Genomic DNA, 11,477 nt, shown 5'->3' on the forward strand with positions numbered 1-11,477 from the left:
TGATGCTCCTGAGCACTTGAAATGTGGTGGGTGTGACTGAAGAACTGAATGCTTTACTTCATATACGTGTAGAGTCATGGCTGGGTAACTACTTTATCGGCCAGTGTGGATCCAGACTGAGGGGGATCTTGTAGTCCTGTTTGTACCCCTGGAACCCCAGCACACTCAGTGCACATGACTGGAAAAGGGTTGAGGGGCCTTCCCTGATGGCTCAGTGGTAAAGAATCCGCCTGCCAATGCAAGAGACATGAGAGACATGGGTTCAATCCCTGGGTCAAGAAGATTCCCTCGAGAAGGGAATGGCAACCCACTCCAGGATTCCTGCCTGGAGAATCCCAGGCACAGAGGAGCCTATCGAGCTACACAACGTCATGGGTTTGCCAAGAGTTGGACATGAATGAATTGACTTAGCAAGCAGACATACAGCCTAATGGGACAAGAGGCACCGCACTGGATATCTCAAACAGAATATACTTCATCTTTTTATTTGGTCAACTTGTATTGCTTTTGTTATTGTTTCATGGAAATCATTTTGTTTTAAATATAGCAGTGTGCACATGTCAATCTTAAACTTCCAATCTATCTCTCCCCTCATCCTTCCTCTCTGTAACTCTAAGTTTGTTCTCTAAGTCTACAAGTCTGTTTCTGTCTTGTAAACAAGTTCATTTTTGTAAGCTATTACACAACAGAGTTTTTTTTTAAATTGGCTTTATTTTATTTTAAACTGAATAATTTGAAGACTCAACTTGCAAATTGTTATGCTTTACTGGAATTTTTGAAAAAGTAGGATGATCATGGTAACCTACCCAGTAAGTGCAATTGATTAGAATAACTTCCCCCAAAAGGTTAGATAGTTAAAATAGAGTGTTAGAATAGCCAGGGATTACTAAGAGCTGATGGGATTTTTGAAGATGATCCTATAATTCTTGGACTCCACTCTTAACTTCAGAGCTGCGGGGCTACTTTGGAGGAGGAGAAGGAGTGCCCTTGGAGGAACCCCTTTAAAAAGAGGTCTAGCTCTTCAATTTATAACACTCTGTGTGCTCAAAGGATGGGGCCAGGTCAGGGTCAGCATGATCTGGTTTACATCAAATTCCTCATAGATACTGGTCTCGGCGGAGAGGTGCATGGGGCTCAGGGGAGTGGGAGTGAGCAGTCTCTCAGAGAGGGTCCTGTGGTTCAAGTGGGCGAATATCATACCCTCTGCTGATGGGTCCTGAGAGGAAGGAGATGTGAATGATGAAATGAAATGTGATCTTCGAAGGCTTGGGCATTGGGCATTGGAGGGGCTCAGGCTATGGCAAGGGTTTGGGCGGGAGGACTCACCTCTCCATTCACTGTTCTATCTTATTTGGGCTGTCCCTCCATGATGACAGCATGTGCAAATGGAAGAGAATCAAGGCTCTTGGGGTGGGGGCGATTCTTCTAGACCTCCATATCTTTGGTGGGGACATCAAAGCCAAAAAAATGCATGGGTGTGCCCCAGGTTGCCGAGTCTGTCTACTCCAACCTAATTAAAAAAAAAAAAAAGAAAAGCATTCCATATATAAGACAAGTCAGTGACGGACTCTGTCAGGAATCTGTGGAAACCCATGGAGCCCATCCTACATCTTCTATTATGGACCATCCTCTAATGTGAATCAGCAGATTCCCAAGATCATAAAGTGGAGAAGAACAGATGCCTGTGGTTGAAGGTAAGAACAGAGCTTGGAATGTCCCAGCTGGCCCAGGGATTAAGGGTCAACCTTCCAGTGCAGAGAATGTGGGTTCTATCCTGGGTGGGAGAACTGAGATCCCACATGCCTTGAAGCAACTATCCTCAATATTGCAACTGCTGAGCCCGTGAGCTCTGGAGCCTTGAACTGCACCGCAGCACCACAGTGAGGATCCCCCATGCTGCAGCTGAGACCTGATGCAGCTAAGAATAAATTAACACATATTTTCATAAAAAGAATAGGGTTCCATGGCTCTCTGGAAGATATTCATTCAGGGATTACAACAATGGAAATCAGTTTTTAACCTACAGGAAGTGAAAACGCCATTCTCTGCTATGAGCCCGCCTCCCCCTGTGTCACATGACGCTGTGCTTCCCTCCTACAAACTTATGATTTTGTGTAGAACACCAGTGACAGTTTGACTAAAGCCCGAAGTGTGCCACAAGATCAGCACTGCAATGAGAAGCCCGTCCACCGCCAGGAGAGAAAGCCCCACAGTAAGGGGTACCCAGCACAGGGAAAAGTTCAGAAATAACTTTAAAAATGGAGTGTCCTCGCTCTGTGAAAAATACCGTTGGTAGCTTGATAGGGATTGCATTGAATCTATAGAATGCTTTGGGTGGTATACTCATTTTCACTATATTGATTCTTCCGACCCATGAACATGGTATATTTCTCCATCCATTAGTGTCCTTTTTGATTCCTTTCACCAGTGTTTTATAGTTTTCTATATATAGGTGTTTAGTTTCTTTAGGTAGATATATTCCTAAGTATTTTATTCTTTTCATTGCAATGGTGAATGGAATTGTTTCCTTAATTTCTCTATTTTCTCATTGTTAGTGTATAAGAATGCAAGGGATTTCTGTGTGTTGATTTTATATCCTGTAACTTTACTATATTCAGTGATTAGCTCTAGGAATTTTCTGGGTGGCATCTTTAGTGTTTTCTATGTAGAGGATCTTGTCATCTGCAAACAGTGAGAGTTTTACATCATATTTTCCAATTTGGATTCCTTTTTTTTTCTTTTTCTGCTCTGATTTCTGTGGCCAAAACTTCCAAAACTATGTTGAATAGTAGTGGTGAAAGTGGGCACCCTTGTTTTGTTCCTGACTTTAGGGGAAATGCTTTCACTTTTTCACCATTGAGGATAATGTTTCCTGTGGGTTTGTCATATATAGCTCTTATTATGTTGAGGTATGTTCCTTCTATTCCTGCTTTCTGGAGAGTTTTTATCATAAATGGATGTTGAATTTTGTCAAAGGCTTCCTCTGCATCTATTGAGATAATCATATGGCTTTTATTTTTCAATTTGTTAATGTGGTGTATTACATTGATTGATTTGCAGATATTGAAGAATCCTTTCATCCCTGGGATAAAGCCCACTTGGTCATTGTGTATGATGTTTTTAATGTGTTCTTGGATTCTGATTGCTAGAATTTTGTTAAGGGTTTTTGCATCTATGTTCATCAGTGATATTGGCCTGTAGTTTTCCTTTTTTTTTTTTTTTGTGGCATCTTTGTCAGGTTTTGGTATTAGGGTGATGGTGGCCTTATAGAATGAGTTTGGAAGTTTACCTACCTCTGCATTTTTCTGGAAGATTTTGAGTAGGATATGTGTTAGCGCTTCTCTAAAATTTTGGTAGAATTCACCTGTGAAGCCGTCTGGACCTGGGCTTTTGTTTGCTGGAAGATTTCTGATTACACTTTCAATTTCTGTGCTTGTGATGTGTCTGTTAAGATTTGCTATTTCTTTGTGGTTCAGTTTTGGAAAGTTGTACTTTTCTAAGAATTTGTGCATTTATTCCACGTTGTCCATTTTATTGGCATATAATTGCTGATAGTAGTCTCTTATGATCCTTTGTATTTCTGTGTTGTCTGTTGTGATGTCTCCATTTTCATTTCTAATTTTATTGATTTGATTTTTCTCCCTTGGTTTATTGATGAGTCTGGCTAATGGTTTGTCAATGTTATTTATCATTTCAAAGAACCAGCTTTTGGCTTTGTTGATTTTTGCTATGGTCTCTTTTGCATTTATTTCTGCCCTAATTTTTAAGATTTCTTTCCTTCTACTAACCCTGGGGTTCTTCATTTCTTCCTTTTCTAGTTGCTTTAGGTGTAGAGTTGGTTACTTATTTGACTTTTTTCTTGTTTCTTGAGGTATGCCTGTATTGCTATGAACTTTCCCCTTAGCACTGCTTTTACAATGTCCCACAGGTTTTGGGTTGTTGTGTTTTCATTTTCATTCATTTCTATGCATATTTTGATTTCTTTTTTGATCTCTTCTGTGATTTTTTGTTATTCAGCAGCATGTTGTTCAGAATGGGAGAAAATAATAGCAAATGAAGCAACTGACAAACAACTAATCTCAAAAATATACAAGCAACTCCTACAGCTCAATGCCAGAAAAATAAATGACCCAATCAAAAAATGGGCCAAAGAACTAAATAGACATTTCTCCAAAGAAGACATACAGATGGCTAACAAACACATGAAAAGATGCTCGACATCACTCATTATCAGAGAAATGCAAATCAAAACGACAATGAGGTACCATTTCACGACAGTCAGAATGCCTGCGATCCAAAAGTCTATAATCAATAAATGCTGGAGAGGGTGTGGAGAAAAGGAAACCCTCTTACACTGTTGGTGGGAATGCAAACTAGTATAGCCACTATGGAGAACAATGTGGAGATTCCTTGAAACACTGGAAATAGAACTGCCTTATGATCCAGCAATCCCACTGCTGGGCATACACACAGAATTGAAAGAGACATGTGTACTCCAATGTTCATCTCAGCACTGTTTATAATAGCCAGGACATGGAAGCAACCTAGATGTCCATCAGCAGATGAATGGATAAGAAAGCTGTGGTACATATACACAAGGGAGTATTACTCAGCCATTAAAAAGAATACATTTGAATCAGTTCTAATGAGGTGGATGAAACTGGAGGTTTTTATACAGAGTGAAGTAAGCCAGAAAGAAAAACACCAATACAGTATACTAATGCATATCTATGGAATTTAGAAAGATGGTAACGATAACCCTGTATGTGAGACAGCAAAAGAGACACAGATATATAGAACAGTCTTTTGGACTCTGTGGGAGATGGAGAGGGTGGGATGATTTGGGAGAATGGCATTGAAACATGTATAATATCATATAAGTAAAGAATCACCAGTCCAAGGTCAATGCATGATACTGGTTGCTTGGGGCTGGTGCATTGGGATGACCCAGAGGGATGGTACAGGGAGGGAGCAGGGAGGGGGGGTTATGATGGGAACACGTGTACACCTGTGGTGGATTCATGTTGATGTATGGCAAAACCAATACAATATTTTAAAGTAATTAACCTCCAACTAAATAAATAAATTTATATTAAAAAAGAAATTGCAAAAAAATTTAATAAAAATGGAATATCATTTAAAAAATAAATAATTTTTATAAAATGGATTTTATTTAATATCTTTTTTAAAAGAAAGAATATATGTATATGAATAACTGAATCACTCTGTTGTATAACAGGAATTAACAACATCTGAAATCAACTAGACTTCAACAAACATAAATAACATAAAATAAATTTTAAAATCAACCAGATGTGCCGATCTCTTGAAATAAACACAACCTACTAACTACTGCTGGGGACCATCAGAAAACATGGCATTGACCCAGCAGAAGAGATTATGGAATGGAAATTGCCAGACTCTCATTTAATCTTTGACCACCTCTTTCTTTTTTTTTTTTTAACCCATTTTTTAAAAAGTTTTATTTTATTTTTAAACTTTAGATAATTGTATTAGTTTTGCCAAATATCAAAATGAATCCGCCACAGGTATACATGTGTTCCCCATGCTGAACCCTCCTCCCTCCTCCCTCCCCATATCATCCCTCTGGAGGGCGTGTTTAGTGCTGCCCTGCCCACCCCCAGGGGCTAGAAGGGACTCCTTAGTGGGAGGGATGGAGGGACCACTCCCCCCTCTTTGTGCAGAAGGACGCGTTAAACCAAGAGGCTGAGCAACTTCAGGGTGTCAACATCCGTCTTGATCACCCAGGGGCCAGACTGCAAGGGCGTCTGGTACCACAGTGTGCTGCTAACACAGCAAGGGAGCTCTGACATGAAAGCAGGAAACCAACCCCTTAACCAACCATCGTTGGCTGCCTGAGCGGGGAATTTCCCGGGTCCCTGCTCTGGTACATTTTTCTCCATTGGTCGTTCTTTCACGTTCTTGCTCCTTCACTCTGTCACCGGCTGTGTCTTCTCCTTAGCACATGGCAGGGGCTCTGTTCTCTTTTCCCTTCCGTGCTCACACCTCCTCTCTCTCTGGTTTGTTCCCTCTCCTGAGTTTGTGAGTGTCTCTGCAGCCTGTCATTCTCTCCCGGGACTGATGCTGGACTGGACACCAGACCATCTGTGACACAGAGAGCAGAAGGGACTTGTCTGGCCACACTCATCTGTGATGATGATGTCCACAGGGTCGCTGGGAGCTGACCACTCATAGGGGGACTGGCTGAGAGAGCCAGAGCATCTGTAGGTGCCCGGTCTTGCCAAAGTCATGGGGCCAATGGAGAAGTCAGCTGGGGCATGCCCACGAGTGAGCATCTCTCCAGGTCTCTGGAAATGCCCTGTGCTGCTTTCCTGGTGCAGGGTAAACTTGTCAAACAACAGCAGTGAGTGACAGCGGAGGGTCACATTCTCTCCCACCTCCATGAGGGGCCGTGGGTGGGCTGAGATGGAGGGTTTTGTGAACACACCTAGGAGCAAAGAGGTTGTGAGCTTCAGTGAGTCACCCCACCTTGGCCATTCCCCTGACATCTGAAGGTGTAAAACTCCTCCCCATTTGCCAGAGGAGCCAGTTACCCTTCCTGTGTGTTTTGTTGCATTCTCTTTAGCCTTGTTCTCGGGCTCTGGCTCATGTTTTTCCTTCTGGCTCATGTTTCTCTTTCCTCAAGATCTCCAGCCTCCTCTGTCCTCATTCTAAGCTCTTTAGCTGTTGGACCTGCTCTGGGGTTCATGCATACTTACTCAGTCACTTCAGTTGAGTCTGTGCAACTCCATGGACTGTAGTCAGCCAGGCTCCTCTGCCCATGGGATTCTCCAGTTGAGAATACTGGAGTGGGTTGCCATGCTCTCAGCTTCATCCCATCCCTAATATGTGTGGTGGGGGCTGGGGTGGGTCTATGGATGCATACCCTGGCTCCCTTCACATTCATCTAGAATGTGGGTGATGACTGCAGGACGTTGGGATGGAGGTGGAGAAAAGGGAACATTTCCCACCTGTTACCCCACCTCATGCCTCTGAGACATTCCTGGGACTCCTCCCTGGGGCTCCAACTCCTTCAAATGGGATTATAGCTCCCTACTGGGTGGCAGGTGCTGGATCAGGGTCATGCCCCATCCTCCCTGCGGGTAGGCAGTGGCAGCATCCTGTCTAACTCATGCCTAGGGAGGCTCCTCCTTCCTGCACTGGGGCACCCCATCCCTCTATTCAACACCCTGAGTTTAAACGCTCAGAGTGGGTTCTCTTTCCCTGGTTCAGTGGTGCCTGGGAATCCTGAGGAAGTCTTGGGCTGCACTGGGACATGGACCTAGGGAAGGGTTGCCTGCAGGCATGGCTGTACTGGGCTGGGCTGGACCCCTCCTACCTGAGACCACAATCTGCAGGGGGTCAACTGGGTGCAAACCAGTAGGTTTCAGAACATGTGTAGGACCCGGCATGTTCTCCGGTCACCGGGCCAAGGGTGAAGTTATTGAAATGATGTCCTTGGAACTCAGGCAAACACCTTTTCCCATCTGTTTTGAACAGTCTGAATCTCTTAAGTGGGGAATGGGAGTGACACTGAAGAGTCACAGTCTGTCCTAAGGGAACCACGGGGCTTGGCCAGGCGGACAAAGACAGCTTCTCATATTTACGTAGGAGAGAAGGAGACACAGGCTTTGAGTAGAAAATGGGAACACTCAGCTCTCCCCACAGCCCTCGTGGGTGGGCTTCCCCTTTAATTCTTCGAACTCTTCTCCCCTAATGTGCATCACCCTGATGCTCAAGGACACCTGGGGCTTGGGGACAGACAGAGACACAGTCAATCCAGGAGAGACATCATGGAAACTCTCAGGACATGAATCACTTCTTGGGTTGACAAAATAATGAAAACCTATCTCTCAAAACACAAAAAAATTGGGATTTCTGGGCAGTCCAGTGGTTAGGACTTGGCACTTTCTCTGCCAAGGGCCCGAGTTGAAACCCTGATCAGGGATCTAAGATCCCGCAAGCTGCACGATGAAGGCAAAATAAAACCCCACAGAAAAATTGATCTATGGAGAAGAAGCAAAAGGACTTCCCGGTTGCATTTGTTGTAGCTCAAAATGGTAAAGAATCTTCCTGCAAGGCAGGAGACCAGGGTTCAGTCCCTGAGATGGCAAGATCCCCTGGTTAAGGAAATGGCAACCACCTCCATATTCTTGCCTGGAGAATCCCATGGACAGAGGAGCCTGGTGAGCTACAGTCCATGGAGTTGAAAGGAGTCGGACACGACCCACTAACACTACCACAACTAAGCAGTGAAAAAGCCACTTGATTAAAAAGAAGGAAGTAAACCTTGAACCTCGCTCCTTTGTTAGCTAACCTACATCAAATGTGTGACAAGGTCCAAGTGGCCCTGCCTGATGACCAGACCCTTCCCTGGGGTCAGGTCTAGTGGGCAGTCCTGCAGATCCTGTTGTTAAGGGCCAGTTGGAGATGCCAGGAGCCAGCTTGTAGGGGAGGGTCTGTGGGCTGCAGCCTCTTGCTCCCCACTCATGATAGAAATGGCACTCAGTGGGCCTAGCTCCCAGCTCCCAGACTTCACACTGTGCCTTCAGGTCCAGAGTCTAGAGCTGGGGTAACCTCTGGGGAGAGTGAAGATGAGTATCATTGCCAATAGGAGGACCGGGGATCCACAGGGTAGATGGCTCTCGCTGTACTGACAGGGGGTCTCACCCCGGCCCTCAGTGTAATCTGCATCAGCCCCAACTGCTTTGCTCAACAGAGAAATAAGGGATGGGGAGGACTCACCCACAGCTGCCCAGATCCTCACACAGAATCCTAGAAGGTAAAGCATGTCAGAGAAGGCTTGTCCTGATGGACCCCACACTCCTTGCACCTTCATCCAGGGATTCTGGTTAGTGGTGTGAAGACCCTCTGATTTCCACAATAACCCTCTCCTACTGTGTCTTTCTGGATTCACCGAGACTCAGGAGGCTGAGGAGTGTGGGGCACATGGCTCTGCTTCTGTGAGACAGGAGGCAGAACTGAACAAAGCTGACAGAGTCACAGGATGTGGAAGGTGGGAGGTGCTGTTGGTACAGTCAGCCTGGGTCATGTCACATGGGAAGATGGCCGGCCTCTTCTCACGCCAGGTATGGAAGTCTGACCTGAGCCACATCATGGAGCACACCTCATGACCCAATCGTCACCTTGTTTCCCTAAATATTGTAAAACTAAGAGGATTCAGACAGATCTTGCTGCCTTTAGGAAGTAGAAATGGTGATTCAGTGTATACCATGCAGGATGCTTTTCCCAAGCTCACGATAAATCTCATTAACCTTAACTCTTCAAAAAAGAGAAATCATGTGTTCCCACCTCGTTTGTCAGGCTCACTGCAGGTGGCCAATTAAAAACTCATTAATAAAGACTTTTATTCTGCATTCTTATGAGAGGACCAGACATGCATATTATGGCTTTTTGAAAATATGAAAAACTTCTATATTGTAATGTTTGTGATTAAGAAACTGTGTTAATTTTAGGTGTACAACAAAGTGAATCAATTATACAGATACATGCCTCTATTGCTTTTCAAATTATTTTCCCACTTAGGTAGTTACAGAATATTAAGTAGAATTCTCTGTTTATACAGTAGGTCCTTGTTGGTCATCCATTTTTTTTTATCTTAAAATTTTTTTAAATTTATTTTTGGTTGTGCTGGGTCTTCATTGCTGCACTGGGTTTTTGCTACTTGCAGTGAGTGGTAGTTACTTTCCAGCTGTGGTGTGCGGGCTGCTTATTGCAGTGGCTTCTCTTGTGGAGCACAGGCTCTAGGGTGCGTGGGCTTCAGTGGTTGCAGCAGGTGGTCAGTAGTTGAGCTCACAGGTTCCCAGAAATCCCACTGCTGGGCATACACACTGAGGAAACCAGAAGGGAAAGAGACACGTGTACCCACGTGTTCATCGCAGCACTGTTTATAATAGCCAGGACATGGAAGCAACCTAGATGTCCATCAGCAGATGAATGGATAAGGAAGCTGTGGTACATATACACAATGGAGTATTACTCAGCCATTAAAAAGAATACAATTGAATCAGTTCTAATGAGGTGGATGAAACTGGAGCCTGTTATACAGAGTGAAGTAAGCCAGAAAGAAAAACACCAATACAGTACACTATTGCACATATATGGAATTTAGAAAGATGGTAACGATAACCCTGTATGTGAGACCGCAAAAGAGACACAGATGTGTAGAACAGTCTTTTGGACTCTGTGGGAGAGGGAGAGGGTGGGATGATTTGGGAGAATGGCATTGAAACATGTATAATATCATATAAGAAACGAATCACCAGTCCAGGCTCAATGCAGGATACAGGATGCTTGGGGCTGGTGCACTGTGATGACCCAGAGGGCTGGTACGGTAGAGAGGTGGGAGGGGGGTTCAGGATGGGGAACACGTGTACACCCATGGCAGATTCAGGTTGATGTATGGCAAAACCAACACATATTTTAAAGTAACTGTCATCCATTTTTAATATAGCCGTGTGTATATGTGAGTCCCAAACTTCCAATCCAGTCTTCCCCTGACACTATCCCCCCTGGTAGCCATAAGTTCATTCTCTGTGAGTCTGTTTTGTAAATAAGTTCATTTTTTTAGATGTCACAAGTAAGCGATATCATGTGATATTTGTCTTTCTCTGACTCTTCTTCATCTGAAATTATTTTGTAACTGTGAGTGGAAACTTTGCACACAGACACTCTCTCTGTCTCTCTCTCTTCCTCCCTTTCCAATCCAAGGACCACACATGTACACAAAGATAATGTGTGTAAAGATGACTGTGGTGTTTTTTTGGGAGGGGGATTTGTTCTGCCTGAAAAACCTTGCTTCCTAGGTACTCAGATGAACACAAAATATGTCAAGTAGGGACTTCCAAGCTCCAGAATGCTGGAGTGAGGGGCGTGTCCACAACAATCAACTCCAAACTGGGGCAAAATGGCCCAGCTGTTTCAGGACTCCAAGGGCAGACATACACCCAGTTCAGCTGTTGTTCATAGACAGGAAAGAACCTCAGTAAGGGCAGCGATTCCACACCATTTTGCTGGGGGTGGGGGTTGTTAACATTAGTGATGCTCCCTAAGTAATAAATCTGGTCTCCTCTTGATTATTATGTATGTAATGGAGTAACAGTACAGTCACCCTTCTTAAAATTTCCTCTTATTTACTTAACATCATGTTTCAGAATTGATGTGTATTCTTGGTCCTTTCAGTTTGTGCATTTTTACTGCCATGTAATGTTCCATTGCAGATGTAGAAACCACAAAATTTAAAAAATTAAGACAAATTATTGAAGTATAGTTCATTTCTGCAGTACAGCAAATGGATTCAGCTTGACATGTATATTCTTTTCCATTATGACTTATGGCAAGATACCTAATAGAATTCCCTGTGCCATACTGTAGGACCTCGTTCTTTATCCATTCTATGTATAAATAGATTTCATCTGCTAATCCCAAGCTCCCAG

General features: G+C 43.8%; 1 pseudogene; it reads right to left on the reverse strand.

Annotated features, from left to right (window-relative positions):
- Positions 1-1,528: 1,528 nt before the first annotated feature.
- Positions 1,529-10,424, reverse strand: LOC139176998 (putative killer cell immunoglobulin-like receptor-like protein KIR3DX1; annotated as a pseudogene).
- Between the last annotated feature and the right edge of the window lie 1,053 nt (positions 10,425-11,477).

Source organism: Bos indicus, chromosome 18 (assembly GCF_029378745.1).
Source record: "Bos indicus isolate NIAB-ARS_2022 breed Sahiwal x Tharparkar chromosome 18, NIAB-ARS_B.indTharparkar_mat_pri_1.0, whole genome shotgun sequence".
Lineage (NCBI taxonomy): Eukaryota > Metazoa > Chordata > Mammalia > Artiodactyla > Bovidae > Bos > Bos indicus.